Source organism: Hordeum vulgare, chromosome 1H, assembly GCF_904849725.1.
Source record: "Hordeum vulgare subsp. vulgare chromosome 1H, MorexV3_pseudomolecules_assembly, whole genome shotgun sequence".
Taxonomy (NCBI): Eukaryota; Viridiplantae; Streptophyta; class Magnoliopsida; order Poales; family Poaceae; genus Hordeum; species Hordeum vulgare.
Window position 1 is genome coordinate 173,086,893 of NC_058518.1, and position 16,960 is coordinate 173,103,852.

Genomic DNA, 16,960 nt, shown 5'->3' on the forward strand with positions numbered 1-16,960 from the left:
ATATATATATTGCTGTTTGTATCTATGTTTTGCAACTGCAGGGAATTAATAGAAAACAAATATTAAAATAAGAAGAGAGGATCTTTGCCTATAGCTTACTGACAGCAAAGCCTATGCCGTCGGTGGGCTGACGGCAAAGAAGGACACATGGCGACAGCCTGTGTAACCTGGCAACTCTGAGAACACCAAATTTTCCCAGATTTCGGCTTTGCCGTCAGCTGTGCTTCGGCTGTGGGCAAAGAGGGGACCCAGGGGACCCAGGTTTTTGGCTTTGCCGTTAGCTGTGCTCCGGCTATGGGCAAAGAGGGGACCCACATCTCAGTGCTGCTAGCATCCCTAAAACTATGGCCCACCAGAACTTTGCCGTCCGCCAGCGTCCAACTGACGGCAAAGCCTGTCGTTAACCCTCTAACGGGGCTCGGCTTGCACCGTTGCCGCCATTGCTCTGTGTCGTCAGCCCATGCCACAAAGCTGATAGCAAAGGCTTTGTCGTCGGTCGAATTGCAGCTGACGGCAAAGAAGGTGATTGCCGATAAAATCGTGGTCGGCTCCTTTGCCGACCGCACACTGACGGCAAAGCCTTTGCCGTCCGTTAAACAGACCGTTGCCGTCAGCTCTGGCTGTCGGCAAACCAGCAGATTCCAGTAGTGAATGGGCATCTCCATAGCCCTTTGATATGCCGAGTCGATGTGACCATCTCCTCCTTTTTGTCTCACAACCTCCACCACACTCTATTCCACCTATAGTGTTATATCCATGGCTCACGCTCATGTATTGCGTGAGAGTGGAAAAGGTTTGAGAAAGTAAGAGTGTGAAAACAATTACTTGGCCAATACTGGGGTTGTGCATGATTTAAATTAGTTGTGCAGGGATGATGGAGCATAGCCAGACTATATGATTTTGTAGGGATAGCTCTCTTTGGCCTTGTTATTTCGAAAGTTCATGATTACCTTGCTAGTTTTCTTGAAGTATTATTGTTTTCATGTCAATAGCAAACTATTGTTTTGAATCTTACGGATCTGAACATTCATGTCACATGAAAGAAGTTACAAAGGACAAATATACTAGGTAGCATTCCACATAAAAAAATATGTCTTTATCACTTCCCTACTGGAGGACGAGCAGGAGTTATGCTTGGGGATGCTTGATACGTGTCCAACGTATCTATAATTTTTTATGGTTCCATGATATTATCTTGTCAAACTTTGGATGTTTTCTATGCCTTTTATATCTTTTTTGGGACTAACTTATTAACTGAGTGCCAAGTGCCAGTTCCTATTTTTTCCGTGTTTTGTCCCTTTTCAGAGGAAAATATTAAACGGAGTCCAAACGGAATAAAACTTCCGGAAAAAAATCCGGAAGAGAAGATACGCAGGGGGCGTGAGAACCAAGGCAGAGGCCACCAGGGGAGGCCACAAGCCCCCTAGGCGCGGACAGAGGGGCCCGCACCTAGCAGGCGTGTGGGCCCCATGTGGCTCGTCTTCCCTACTTCTTCCGCCTATAAATCCCCGAAAAATCCAAAACCACGGGAGAGATCCACGAAAATACTTTTCCGCCGCCAAAATCTTCTGTCTCCGCAAGATCCCATCTGGGGCACGTTCTGGTGCCCTGCCGTAGGGGGGATTCGGATACGGAGGGCTTCTTCATCAACACCATTGCCTCTCCGATGATGCATGAGTAGTTCACCATAGACCTTCGGGTCCATAGCTAGTAGCTAGATGGCTTCTTCTCTCTCTTGGATCTTCAATACAAAGTTCTACATGATCTTCATGGAGATCTATTCGATGTAATCTTCTTTTGCGGTATGTTTGTCGAGATTCGATGAATTGTGGATTTATGATCAGATTATCTATGAATCTTATTTGAGTTTCTTCTGATCTCTTATATGCATGATTTCATATCCTTGTAATTCTCTTCGAGTTGTGGGTTTTGTTTGGCCAACTTGATCTATGATTCTTGCAATGGGAGAAGTGCTTGGTTTTGGGTTCATACCATGCGGTGACCTCACCTAGTGACAGTAGGGGTAGCGAGGCATGCATCATGTTGTTGCCATCAAGGGTAAAAAGATGGGGTTTATATCTATTGCAAGAATTTTTCCATCTACATCATGTCATCTTGCTTAAGGCGTTACTCTGTTCGTCGTGAACTCAATACACTAGATGCATGCTGGATAGCGATCGATGTGTGGAGTAATAGTAGTAGATGCAGACAGTATCGGTCTACTTGTCTTGGACGTGATGCCTATATGTATGATCATTGCCTTAGATGTCGTCATGACTTTGCGCGGTTCTATCAATTTCTCGACAGTAATTCGTTCACCCACCGTAATATTTGCTATTTTGAGAGAAGCCTCTAGTGAACACTATGGCCCCCGGGTCTACTTCACATCATATTTTCAGCCTTACACTTTTACTTCGTTGCACTTTCCACCTTCAGATCTCACTTTGCAATCAATCTTGAAGGGATTGACAACCCCTTTCTAGCGTTGGGTGCAAGCTCGTTTGTGTTTGCGCAGGTACTCTGAACACTTGGCTTGATTCTCCTACTGGATTGATACGTTGGTTCTCAAAACTGAGGGAAATACTTACTGCTATTGTGATGCATCACCCTTTCCTCTTCAAGGGAAAAAACAACGCAAGCTCAAGAGGTAGCAGGGAGCCCGACTTGGTTCAGATTTTTGCGTGGAGGACAGCGGCGAGCTTCGTCCATTGTCGCCAATGCAGCGGAGGAGCGGGCGAGTGAGGAGCTCCAGGAGGCATCTATGATAGAGCGGAATAGACTCGGATGCTCTAGGCCTCGAGGGAAAGAGATAAGGCGAGGGAAGTGACAAAGGGAGCTCGGGTCCTCCTCGGGTGCGTTCTGGCGCGTCCAGCACACGCTTTAGAGCCACCTTGGAGGCTTGATGGCATCGCTAAGGGGCATGGGTGGATGAAGGGAGATTCTTGGCACACGTTGGTGCTCTGTCGAGGCCAGACAGGAGCTACCCGACGAGGTCAAGCGGCAGAGCTTCGTTGCTCCAATGTGACAGGGTGGTCACCACAGCAACTTGCGTCCAAGATGCCTGATTGGTCGAGAAAATTTGTCTAGCGCGTGAGGCATGCATGCAGGAGAGTACTTGTGAATTTTGGGTTCATATGGAGGAGGGTACGTGGGGTTTCCACATGGGTAAGTTTGCAGCACCAAACTTGGGGCTGAGAAAAGGGTTTTCTACTTGACGGCACTTGGCATGGAACCTTGTCTAGTGGTCCTAGCTATGCAAGGACTACATGCCCTGCAATTTTCAAATCAGGGAGGCAATACTATAGGGCACTTGTAGTACGAAGCAACATTTGTTGTCATAATCTGGTTTTGGATGCACTGCTAATATTTTCCACATGAGCATGCCATATTTTGATTTGGAATGATGCATTAGCATGCAAGAGAGTCTGGGGGAAATCATCAGTACACAAGGGGAGGAAAGGTGGGAGAAGGGCATGCCAAAGCAGTACAAACAGCGATATGGGACGGTTTTACCCACCAATGATTGTTCTGTGGCCAAGGTAGAGTTACTCGGGGTAGATGTTGGCTAGCACAGGTTGTGGTAAAGAAAATTGGATCAATGAGAATATATTAGGGTCAACTTTGCTTGTCTATTAGTTTACGACAGAAGGTCTTTGATGTTGTCCACAAGAACCTAGGGGTATCCAATGCCCGTTGGATTTAACAGGTTCCTATGTTAGGTAAAAATGAGGTTGGACAACAAATTTGAGATTCGTTGGAGAAAGTTTCCGATGTAGACTTGAAAACCCCTAGAAATAGGCAGAAATGGTTTTCTGCAGATAAATCCATGCAAATTAATTCCAACTAATGCACCACTTGGTGCGGTGGCATTATTTGAGTATTATAGCATGCCCAAAAAGTTTGGGGACAATTGGAGAAACTTCACAATGTAAAATGTCCCAATTCTAGAAATCACCAGAAGTGGTTTTGAGGGTATTTGGACAAGTTCATCTCATCTCCTTGATGCACCACTTGGTGTGGATGCATTATTAGAGTATCAGAAATTTTCCACAAAATTTGAGAAAAAAGGAGAAACTTGGCAATGTAGAGTTGCTCAAATTTGGTTATGGACAGATAGGGCTTTGGAATATTGTGGGGAATCAAATCAACTTGGATTGAGATGAAACTTCGCAAGATCATCACATATATCATGGGTGACACTCTATAGTTTTACTAGAATTATTTGAGAGTATTTCTCATAGAAATATTTCAAATACTTGAAATAGACAGAAAAGGTTTCGGAGAGATTTGTCCAATTTCTGAACATGACCATGTGTTGAAACTCTTTCATGTGGAATATATATGTCCACTAAGTTTCCCTAAATTTTCTCAAATATTTTGAAGGCAAGAAAATATGGTTTCTTCGTAAAAGACCATCTATGGCCTCAGAAAAGGGCATTGAATTAAAATAGGAAAATAACTTATAATAAGTTTGTGGTTTTAGGAAGTCTTTTTAATAATGGGATTTAAATAAAATATTTGGGGCAAAACAATTTCCCAATTTGAGGACTTGTAGTACAAATCGCAACTTAGGGGATTTTGATAGCCTAAATTAAATAAAAGATTTTTGGTCAAAATAATATTTGGTAAAAAAATAGTTTGAGGTCCTATACACACGGTATGGTCATTGGGGATGACTTGGGGCTAGGAGGTGAATCTAAAGAGTAGGAGGAAGTTTTGTGATTCAAAACACAAGCAAACAAGCAAGCAAACAACAATCACTTCAAGCATCACATCGCACAGAAAAAGTTTTAATTGGTCCTAATTTTTTAGCTATGTTAACTTAACAAAATAATGAAAACCACATGGTGTGATAGCAGTCGACCCCTATAGGGCACATGCACCCAAGGGTTTGGTGGAGGAGGTGCCTTGGTGCAGGAGGAGTCCTCCCTGCCAACCAGCCCTCCTTGGAGGAGGGGCCAAGGCTGAGCCCTACCTACCCCTTCATCCTATAAATAGAGAGGGAGAGGGAGGTAGCCAACACACAATTGCTTGGCGGCGCCATACCTCTCTCTCATAGAAATTTTCCACCCTCGTGATCGCGGCGGCGCTTGGCGAAGTCCTATGAGATCGCAGCACCATCACTGCCACCACGCCGTCGTGCTACAGGAGAACTCAGCTAATACTTCATCCTCAATCACTGTATCGAGGAGGTGAAGGCGTCATCGAGCGGTACGTGTGATGAATGTGGAGGAGTCATCCGTTCGACACTTGATCGGGGCGTTCATGATTCGATCGTGGGACGGATTGTGATTGGATCACGAAGAGTTCGACTACATCAACTTTGTTTCTCAATGCTTCCTCTTAGCAATCTACAAGGGTATGTATATGCACTCCCCCTCTCGTGATGTTGATCTCCATAGATTGATCTTTGTGAGAGTAGGAAACAATTTGTTTCCCATGCGATGTTCCCCAACAGTCGCATCATGAGCAAGGTCTCTGCATAGATAACATGCACGAGTAGAACACAAAAGAGTTTGTGGGTGTTGATATTCAGATTTCTTACTTCCTTTGTCTTATTTTGATTTGGCGGTATTGTGGTATAAAGTGGCTCAGACCAACCTTAGTTGTCCACGTACGAGACATCGGTTCCATCGACTGACATGCAACTTGTTGCATAAAGATGGCTAGCGGGTGTCTGTCTCTCCCACTTTAGTTGAATCGGATTCGACAGAGGCGGTCCTTGTAGAAGGTTAAATAGCAACTTGAATATCACCATTGTGGCTTTGTGTAGGTAAGAATGGTTCTTGCTAGTTACCCATAGCAGCCACGTAAAACATTCAACAACAAGTAGAGGATGTCTAACTTGTTTTTTCACGATATGTTGTGATATAATATGGCCAATGACATGATGAGATATATGTAATGTATGAGATGATCATGTTTTGTATAGAATTATCATGACTTGCACTGGCAGGAGCCATAGGTTTTCCTTTAATTATTTATTCCTTTTTGCTTTACTTGATCCCTATGAATTAGCAATAGTGGTAGAAGCATAGTTGGTGCAACAACCCCGATGGCGACACGATGATGGAGATCATGATGATGGGGATCATGGTGTCATGCCAGTGATGATGGAGATCATGTCGGTGCTTTAGAGATGGAGATCAAAATCAAAAGATGATGATCGCCCTATCATGTCACTATCATGATTTGCATGTGATGTTCATCCTTTTATGCATCTTATTGTTCTTAGGACGACCGTAGCATTATAAGATGACCCCTTACTAAAATTTCAAGATAAAATTGTGTTCTCCCCAAGTGTGCACCGTTGCGAACGTTCGTAGTTTCGAAGCACCATGTGATGATCGTATGTGATAGACTCTGTGTTCGCACATGTAGAATACTTGGGTTAAACTTGACGAGCCTAGAATGTACAGACATGGCCTCGGAACACAGGAGACCGAAAGGTCGAACATGAGTCATATAGTAGATATGATCTACATGGAGATGTTCACAATTGAAACCACCTCATCTCACATGATGATAGTACTTGAGTTGGTGAATTTGGATCATGTCACACTCAAACAACCTGTGGGACGTCAATTTGAGTGGGAGTTCTTAAGTAATATGATTAATTAAACCCATCATCATGAACATGGTCTAAGTTATCTTTGCAAATTTTGTTGTAGATCAATGGCTCCTGCAGCAGTTCCCCTGGATTTTAATGTGTTCCTAGAGAAAGCTAAGCTCAAAGATGAGGGAAGCAACTATGCGGACTAGGTCTGTAATCTTATCATTATCCTCACGGAGTCGCAAAAGGCTTATGTTCTTGATGCACCGCTTGAGGCATCACCCCCTGTAGCAGCGTTTGCAGATGTTGTGAATGTCTGGCAGGCGCGCGCAGATGACTACTCAATAGTTTAATGCACCATGTTGTATGGCTTGGAATTAGGACTTCAAAGGCGTTTTGAACGCCATGGAGCATATGAGGTATTCCTGGAGTTGAAGTTAGTTTTTGAAGCTAATGCCCGAATCGAGAGGTATGAGACCTATGATAAATTCTTTGTCTGCAAGATGGCGGAGAACAGTTATGCCAGTGAACACATACTCAGAATGTTTGGGTACTACAACCGTTTGACTCAGTTTGGAGTTGGGATTCCACCTGAGACGGTCACTCACGGAGTTCTTGAATCACTACCACCTAGCTATAAGAACTTCATGATGAACTATAATATGCAAGGAATGAACAAGTCAATCTCCAAGCTATTCATGATGTTGAAAGTGTCAGCGTTCTGGGAATGGGGGTACCCAGACCTGCCTGCCTACGGCCCAAGGCTGGCCCACTTCATCGACATAGGATCGACTGACATGGCACCACCCAGGACAAGGCCCTCGTGAGGGACGAAGCCTCGCGAGTAGGACCGACATCAAGATCCGCAGGGGGATCCTTAGGACCCCTCCGGAGCGGCGGATATTCCGAGGCGAGGCCCGACCTCACGAGTCAAGGCTGACGCAGAGCAAGGATGGGTGAAAAGCAGGCAGCAGACGGTGCAGTTTCCCCTTTGGTGCAAAGAGGGGCAAAGGCGAACGCTGGTTCCCAAGGCATCTTCTAAAGATTTCCCTACTGGTGCAACAAGACCATGGCCGCCCGCTCGGAGGATGGACGTCATCCCTGCGCCCACCCCTGCAGCACTGGAAGCTACTTTGCACGCAAAGACCGCTTTTGACAGGGGAAGCATGTTCCCCTGTCCCCCTTCGAAATTGGCCGTTGTGGGATCCCTTCCCGCTGAAATGATGAGGGAAGAGGACCCGGGCCTCCACTATAAATAGATAGGGTAGGATACTTCAGAGGGAGGAGTTCAATCTCATCCTTGAGCAACACACAAAGCCACCCAACCTTCGGAGGCTTGAGAGCACTATACTAGTTCATCCACCAACCTCTGCGAGAGGCAATCCACCAAAACCAAGAGTAGTGTTTTACGCTTCGCATCGGTCTGAACCTGGGTAAACTGTTGTGTTATGTGTTCCCCTCACCATCGAGTGAGTCCTTCGTCATTCCCATCAAGTAGCGAGCTAGGCGAGGCTGAGCGGGGAGAGATCTTCGTAGAGGCCCATGTGTTCGAATCCTTAGGGTTTTGCGGAGCCCGAAATCCGACAGAAAGTCGTAGACGTCGAAATAAAAAAGGAACATCAAGTGTTGATGGTAAATAAAACAACTAGTTTCAAGAAAGGCAAGGGCAATAAGAAGGGAAACTTCAAGAAGAACGACAAATCAATTGTTGCTCCGTGAAGAAACCCAAAGCTGACCCCAAGCCTAAGATTGAGTGCTTATATTGCAAGGGAACCGTCCACTCGAAGCGGAATTGCCCCAAGTATCTGGCTGATAAAAAGGATGGCAACGTCAACAAAGGTATATTTAATACACATGTTATTAAGGTGTACCTTACTAGCTCTCGTAGTAGTTCCTAGGTATTTGAAACTGGTTCGGTTGCTCATATTTGTAACTCGAAATAGAAACTACGAAATAAATGGAGGTTGGAAAAGGACGAAGTGACGATACGCGTGGGAAATGGTTCCATGGTTGATGTGATCGTCGTCAGCACGCTCGCTCTTCGATTATGAACCTAAATAATTGTTATTTTGTGCCTACGTTGAGCATGAACATTATATCTGGATATCGTTTAATGCGAGACGGTTACTCATTTAAATCAGAGAATAATGGTTGCTCTATTTATATGAGTAATATTTTTTATGGTCATTCACCCAATGTGAATGGTTTATTCTTGTTGAATCTCGATAGTAATGATACACATATTTATAACATTAATGCCAAAACATGTAGAGTGAATAATGATAGTACCACTTTCTTATGGCACTGTCGCTTAGGTCATATTGGTGTAAAACGCATGAAGAAGCTCCATGCTGATTGACTTTTGGAGTCACTTGGTTTTGAATCACTTGACACGTGCTAACCATGCTTCATGGACAAGATGGATAAAACCCGTTTTCTCGAAAAATGGAACGTGCAAATGACTTGTTGGAGATCATACATACTGATGTGTGTAGTCCAATGAGTATTGAGGCGCGCGATGGATATCATTACTTCCTCACCTTCCCCCATCATTTGAGTAGATACGGATATATTTACTTGATGAAGCACAAGTCTGAATTTGAGAAGTTTAAGAAATTTTAGAATGAAGTTGAGAATCATTGTAACAAGAAGATTAAGTTCCTATAATCCGATCGAGGAGGAGAATACCTAAGTTATGACTTAGGCATGCACTTAAGACACTGTGGAATAGTTTCACAGATCACGCCACCTGGAACACCACAGCATAATGGTGTGTCCAAACGTCGTAATTGTACCTTATTATACATGGTGCATTCTATGATGTCTCTTACTGATTTGCCACTATCGTCTTGGGGTTATGCATTGGACACAGCCGCATTCACTTTAAATAGGGCACCGTCGAAATTCGTTGAGACGAGGCCGTATGAATTATGGTTTGGCAAGAAACCTAAATTGTCGTTTCTTGAAGTTTGGGGATGCGATGCTTATGTCAAAAGGCTTCAGCCTGATAAGCTCAAACCAAAGCGGATAAGTACGTCTTCATAGGATACCCAAAGGAAACAATTGGGTATACCTTCTATCTCAGATCCGAGGGCAAAGTGTTTGTTGCTAAGAACGGATCCTTTCTCGAGAAAGAGTTTCTCTCGAAAGAATTGAATGGGAGGGTGTGGAACTTAATGAGGTTACTGAACCGTCACTTCAACCAGAGAGTAGCATGGCACAGGAAAGTGTTCCTATGGCACCTACACGAGTTGACGAGGAAGCTGATGATGGTTGAAAGGACGTAGATGTCGCCTAGAGGGGATGAATAGGTGCTTTAAAATAATTAAGGTTTAGGCTTGGATAAATTCAAAATAAAACTAACATTTAATTTGTCAAGCACAAAACCTAAAACGACTAGGCTCACCTATGTGCACCAACAACTTATGCTCAGCAAGATAAACAACTAAGTGATAGCATGATATATAACAAGAAGCAATATGGCTATCACAAAGTAAAGTGCATAAGTAAAGAGCTCGGGTAAGAGATAACCGAGGCATGCGGAGACGATGATGTATCCTCAAGTTCACACCCTTGCGGATGCTAATCTCCATTTGGAGCGGTGTGTACGCACAATGCTCCCACGGCTGCCAGTAAGGCTACCGTAATCTCCTCACGCCCTAGCACAATACAAGATGACGTGATTCCACTTAGGGGCCCTTAAGGGCAGTCACCGAACCCGTACAAACAAAGTTGGGATAATCTCCACAACTTAATTGGAAGCTCCCAACGACACCATGAAGATTCACCATAATGGACTATGACTCCGAGATGACCTCAAATGCTCGAGGCAATCTCCACAACCTAATTGGAGACCCCGACGCTTGCGAAGCTTTACACCACAATGATTGAGCTCTGAGGCACCACCAAGCTTCTAGGACGCCAAAGCATCCACGAAGAACAATCTCTAGGGTACCAAGTACCCAAGGGTAATAATCTTCCCAACTTTTTACTTCCACGTATCACCGTGGAGAACTCAAACCGATGCAACTAATGCAATGGCAAGAACACACAAAGTGGTCAAGTACCTCACACTCAAATCCCTCCACAACAACAAAAGCTATGGAGGAATAAGAGAGGAAGAAGAAGGAGCTCACAAAGAACTCCACGATCAAGATACGAGGGGTTCCCCTCACATAGAGGAGAAAGTGATTGGTGGAAATGTGGATCTAGATCTCCTCTCTCGTTTCCCGCAAGAACTAGCAAGAATCATTGGAGGGATTGAGAGTTAGCAAGCTCAAAGAAGGTCAACAGTGGAGGGAAAATACGAGCTCAACGAATAGAAAACCAATGGGGAAGAAGACTCCCTTTTATAGGCCTACCCAAATCAAACCGTTATGCACTTAGTGAGTGCACAAGCGATAGTACCGTGCAGAGGAGCGGTACATCTGCTTGCAGCGGTACTACCGCCCAGCACAGAGCATTACTTCTGCCCAACATGTCCAAAGTGACCGAAGAAGCCAGAGAAGATATTTAAGGGGAAGTGTGAGCAACAGGAGAGCGTGGCACTACCGCTCCCCCAGAGTGGTACTTACGCTCGAAAATGAAAAAGGCCCTCCGGATGCGTGAAGAAAATAATAAGCGGAAGAACGGCCGACAGGGGAGGGCGGCAGTACCGCCAAAGCGGTACTACCGCTCTGCCCCGGCGGTACTTTAGCTTGAGAGAGAAAACCTGCCGAGAACTGCCATAACTTTCGCATACGAGCTCTGAATTGAGCAAACTCAAGCTTGTTTAAAATCTTAAGAACATGCAGTTATGAAAATGCCAATGATATAGAGATGTGAAACCTTTATGAATGAAGAACCAGCAAAAACTCCAATATCAAAAACATCATAGAAGATGCACATGAACTTCGTTCCCGATGAACTCAAACTTGTCATAAAGATGAACATAAGCTCCAATACTCACAAAGATACACACCAAACAAGAACCAAGAAATATGATGCAAGGATGCAAATGGGTTGAGCTCTCAATGAAAGATACGAACAAGCTACTCACTTGAGAGCCCCCCTTAACAGTATGGAAATCTATCCTAAAATATAAAAAACTATCAAGGGCAAACCTATACCTTGCACCTAGTCCACTTGAGCTAGATGATGATGATCTTGACTTCCTCAAGATGGACCACCTTTCTTGCTTGTGTTGGCTTGATGAAGAATAGTTGATTTCTCCCCCATACTCACTATGGCTGAGCCACTCTTCAGAACATCTTCACAAGTCAATTGCCACCACAATGGATGGCAAGCTTCAAGCATGATATCTTCGTGATGCTCCACTTGATCTTGCAAACCGCAATCTTGATGACGATCACCACCTGATGTCATCCTTCATGGGTTGACTGAGATCTTCCTCTTGACGCAAGCCCACGGAAACACACCTAACCCCTCATAGAACTCACGAAGACCATGGGTTAGTACACAAAAGTGTAATGGACAATGGTTACCATACCATGGGATCACTTGATTCCTCTCGGTACATCTTGTACGCTTTGTGTGTTGATTAACTTGATTTACTCTTTGTCTTAGTCTTGATCAACCTTGTGTGTTTATGACCATTCTTTGGATAATACCTTGAATACCACCTTGGTCATCATATAAACTCCTTGAAATCAACAGATGGACGTCAAGAAGTGCATATGGACAAATCTAACAAATATAATTTAAGGCAACCATTAGTCCATAGGGATTGTCATAAATTACCAAAACCACATATGGAGAAATATGCTCTAACAATGGTGATCATAAAGCTTCAGATTAAGTTATTGTCGAACCTCGAAGTTCGACAAGGGCACATACTGCTCCTCGGTGGTATGGTAATCCTGTCTTAGAAGTAATGTTGTTGTACAACGATGAACCTGTGAGCTATGGTGAAGCGATGGTGGTCCTGGATTCCAATAAATAGCTACAGACCATGAAATCCGAGATAGAATCCATGTATGAAAACAAAGTATGGACTTTGGAAGTATTGCCTCAAGGTTGAAAGTCTATTCAGAACAAATGGATCTTTAAGAGGAAGATAGACGTGTGCAGTAATGTCACCATTTATAAAGCTCGACTTGTTGCAAAGGGGTTTTCACAAGTTCATGGAGTGGACTATGATGAGACTTTCTCACTGTAGCGATGCTTAAGTCCGTCAGAATAATGTTAGCAATAGCTGCATTTTTCAATTATGAAATTTGGGGGATCGATGTCAAAATAGTGTTCCTTAATGGTTTCCTTAAGCAAGAGTTTTATATGATGCAACCGGAAAGTTTTGTCGATCCAGAGAATGCTGACAAAGTATGCAAACTCCATACATCCATTTATGGACTAGTGCAAGCATCTCAGAGTTGGAATCTTAGCTTTGATGAGGTGATCAAAGCGTTTAGGTTTATAGAAATTTTTGGAGAAGCTTGTATTTACAAGAAAGTGAGTGGGAGCTCCATAGCATTTCTAATATTATATGTGGATGACATATTGCTGATTGCAAACAATATAGAACTTTTGGAAAGCGTGAAGATATATTTGAACAAGAGTTTTTCAATGAAGTACCTTCGAGAAGCTGCTTACATATTAGGCATAAATATCTATAGGGATAGATTGAGATGCTTAATTGGACTTCCACAGATCACATACCTTGATAAGGTTTTGAAAAGTTCAAAATCGACCAGTCCAAGAAGGGGTTCTTGCCTGTCCTACAAGGTGTGAAGTTGAGTAAGACTCAATGCCCAACGACTACAAAGGATAGAGATAATATGAGTGTCATCCCCTATGCTTCAGCCATAGTCTCTATTATGTATGCGATGATGGCACAAGACCAGATGTCAGCCTTTCCATAAGTATGGCCGGAAGGTTTCAAAGTGATCCAAGAGTGGAACACTAGACAACGGCCAAGAATATCCTTAAGTACCTGAAAAGGACTAGGGAGATGTTTCTCATTTATGGAGGTGATCAAGAGCTCTTCATAAAGGGTTACGTCGATGCTAGCTTTGACATAGATCCAGATGACTCTAAGTCTCAAAACGGATATGTATTTATTATAAATGGTCGAGCAGTAAGCTAGTGTAGTTCCAAACAAAGCATGGTATCTGATTCTACATGTGAAGCGGAGTACATAGCTACCTCAGAAGCAGCGAAAGAAGGTGTTTAGATGATGTAGTTCATGGCGGATCTTGCAGTTGTGCCGGGTGCACTAGATCCAATGAACCTATTTTGTGACAACACTGGTGCCATTGCTCTAGCCAAGGAACCAATGTTTCACAAAAGGACCAGACACATAAAGCGTCACTTCAATGCCATCCACGATTATATCAAGGAGGAGGACATAAACATTTGCAAAGTACATATGGATCTGAATGACGTAGATCCTTTGACTAAACCTCTTCCATGAGCAAAACATGATCAACACCAGAACTCTATGGGTGTTAGATCCATTACCATGTAATACTAAACTATTGACTCTAGTGCAACGGGAGACTATTTGAAATATGCCCCAGTGGCAATAATAAAGTAGTTATTATCATATTTCCTTGTTCATGATAATCATTTATTATCCATGCTATAATTGTATTGATTGGAAACTCAAATAAATGTGTGGGTAAATAGACAAAAAAGTGTCCCTAGTATGCCTCTGCTAGACTATCTCATTGATCAAAGATGGATAAGGTTTCCTAGCCATAGACATGAGTTATCATTTGATAACGAGATCACATCATTAGGAGAATGATGTGATGGAAAAGACCCAATCCTTAAGCATAGTGTTTGATCGTACCCAGTTTCCTACTATTGCTTTCTACGTGTCAATGTATTTGTTCCTATGACCATGAGATCATGCAACTCACTAACACTGGAGATATGCCTTGTGTTTATCAAACTTTGTAACGTAATTGGGTAATTATAAATATGCTCTACTGGTATCTCCGACGGTGTCTATGGAAATGCATGGATCAAGACTAGGATTTCTCACTACGTATGATGGAGAGGTATCTCGGGGCTCACTCGGTAATACAACATCACAACAAGCTTGCAAGCAATGTGACTAAGGAGTTAATCACGGGATCTTGTATTACTGAACAAATAAAGAGACTTGTGGGTAATGAGACTGAACTAGGTATGTAGATACCGAAGATCGAATCTCTCACAAGTAATATATCGATGGATAAAGGGAACTGCATATGATATTAGCTGAATCCTTGACATCGTTGGTTCGACCAATTTAGATATTCGTAGAATATGTGTGAACCAATATGGGCATCCAGGTCCCGCTATTGGTTATTTTCTATAGAGGTGTCTCGGTCATGTATGCATAGTTCTCGAACCCGTAGGGTCTACACACTTAATGTTGGGTGACGATTTGGTATTGTTGAGTTATATATGTTGGTGACCGAAAGTTGTTTGGAGTCTTGGATGAGATCTCGGACGTCACGTGGAGGTCCGAAATGGTCCGAAGATAAAGACTTATATATAGGAAAGTTGTATTCGGATTCCGGATGTTATTGTATATGTGGATTGCACTAGCCCTTTCCATCGGTTCGGACTTTTGGTTGCGTTGGTTAGTGCATCAAGTCCTGGCTTTCAGAATTTATTAAAAATTGCTGCTACCCCACCTTTATGTCCATGTAGAGGCCTCTTGAGTCACAAGTGAGTTTCGCGCGCCATCGCTCTCTTCCGGTTGCACGTGTTGACTTGTCTTTCCCGTCACACGTGAGAGGGGGTGTTACATTATGTGTGGATTGCACTAAAACATTCCATCAGTTTGTACTTTTGGTTGCGTTGGTTAGTGCATGAAGCTTAACATGGTATCAGAGCTAAGGTCTTGAGTTCAAGTCCTGGCTTTTGCAATTTATTGAAAATTGCTGCTAGCGCCCTTTATGTCCACGTAAAGGCCTCTTGAGTCATACGTGAGTTTCGTGCGCATTCGCTCTCTTCTGGTTGCATGTGTTGACTTGTCTTTCCCGTCACACGTGATAGGGGGTCTTACAGGATATGTGGATTGCACTATCCCTTTACATCGGTTCGGACTTTTGGTTGCATTGGTTAGTGCATGAAGCTTAACACCGGAAATGTTTCGAGTGTGAAAAGGGTTTAGGGGGTCCACCGGGAGGGGGCCACCCACCCCGGGGGGACTTGGGCCTAAGAGGTGGCGCACCAGCCCCTGGTGGGATGGGCAGTTGGCCCCTATAGGGCCCATGCGCCCAAGGGTTTGGTGGAGGAGGTGCCTTGGTGGAAGAGCAGTCCTCCCTAGGGTGTCCACCTCCCTTGTTGGAGGTGGACTCTTCCCCACTTCGGTCGACCAGCCCTCCTTGGAGGAGGGACCAAGGATGAGTCCTACATACCCCTTCCTCATATAAATAGATAGGGAGAGGGAGGCATCCAACACAAGATTGCTTGGCAGCGCCATACCTCTCTCTCTTGTAGTAATTCTCCATCGTCGTGATCGCGGCAGCGCTTAGCGAAGCCCTGCCGATATTGCACCACCACCACCACCATGTCGTCATGTTGCTGGAGAACTCAGCTACTACTCCATCCTTGCTTGCTGGATCGAGGAGGTGAAGGCGTCATCAAGTTGTACGTGTGTTGAAAACGGAGGTGTCAGCCGTTCGGCACTTGATCAGGGTGTTCATGATGGGATCGCAGGACGGATCGTGATTGGATCGCGAAGACATTCGACTACATCAATCGTGATTCTCAATGCTTCCTCTTAGCAATCTACAAGGGTATGTAGATGCACTCCACCTCTCGAAGATGTTGATCTCCGTAGATTGATCTTGGTGGGCGTAGGAAATTTTTTGTTTCCCATGCGATGTTCCCCAATAGTAAATGGGGCGGCTGTTGGCTAGCTCTTGGCTGACGATGCCACCATGGCGCTGCACATCTCCCAGCTGGCTACGGCTGACGGCACCTGGTGTATGGCCATGGTCTGCATTGAACTCATTCTATGCAGCCTCAAACTCCTGATGCATGGCCTCCAGCACTTCCGCCTCCGCGAGCAAGCGCTAGCAATGGGCGTCGAGCTCAACGATCGTGGCCGCCGGGTCGGCCGCAACCAGGATGGGTGCGTGCAATGTGTTCATTGCCGCGCGTAGCAGGGTTCGCCATGCTAACATGCCGCCCAGCGAGGCGATAGACATTACCTCCACATGGGTGAAGAGGTCATCGAGGTCGCTGGAGAGGTCACCGTCGTTGGATGATGGCAGCTCATCGCAGTTGAGCACCTTGGCGGGGTACTCATTGGGGACGACCGCAATATAGATGCGGTGCTCGCCGAAGGGCATGATGGAGCCACCCACGGGGAAGTCTGCGTCCTCGAGGCGGCGGGCGTTATCTTAACGCAATCAAGTGTGCAGTAGCACACGACCAAGTCATGCTCTATGCGCTCGCCATAGATTG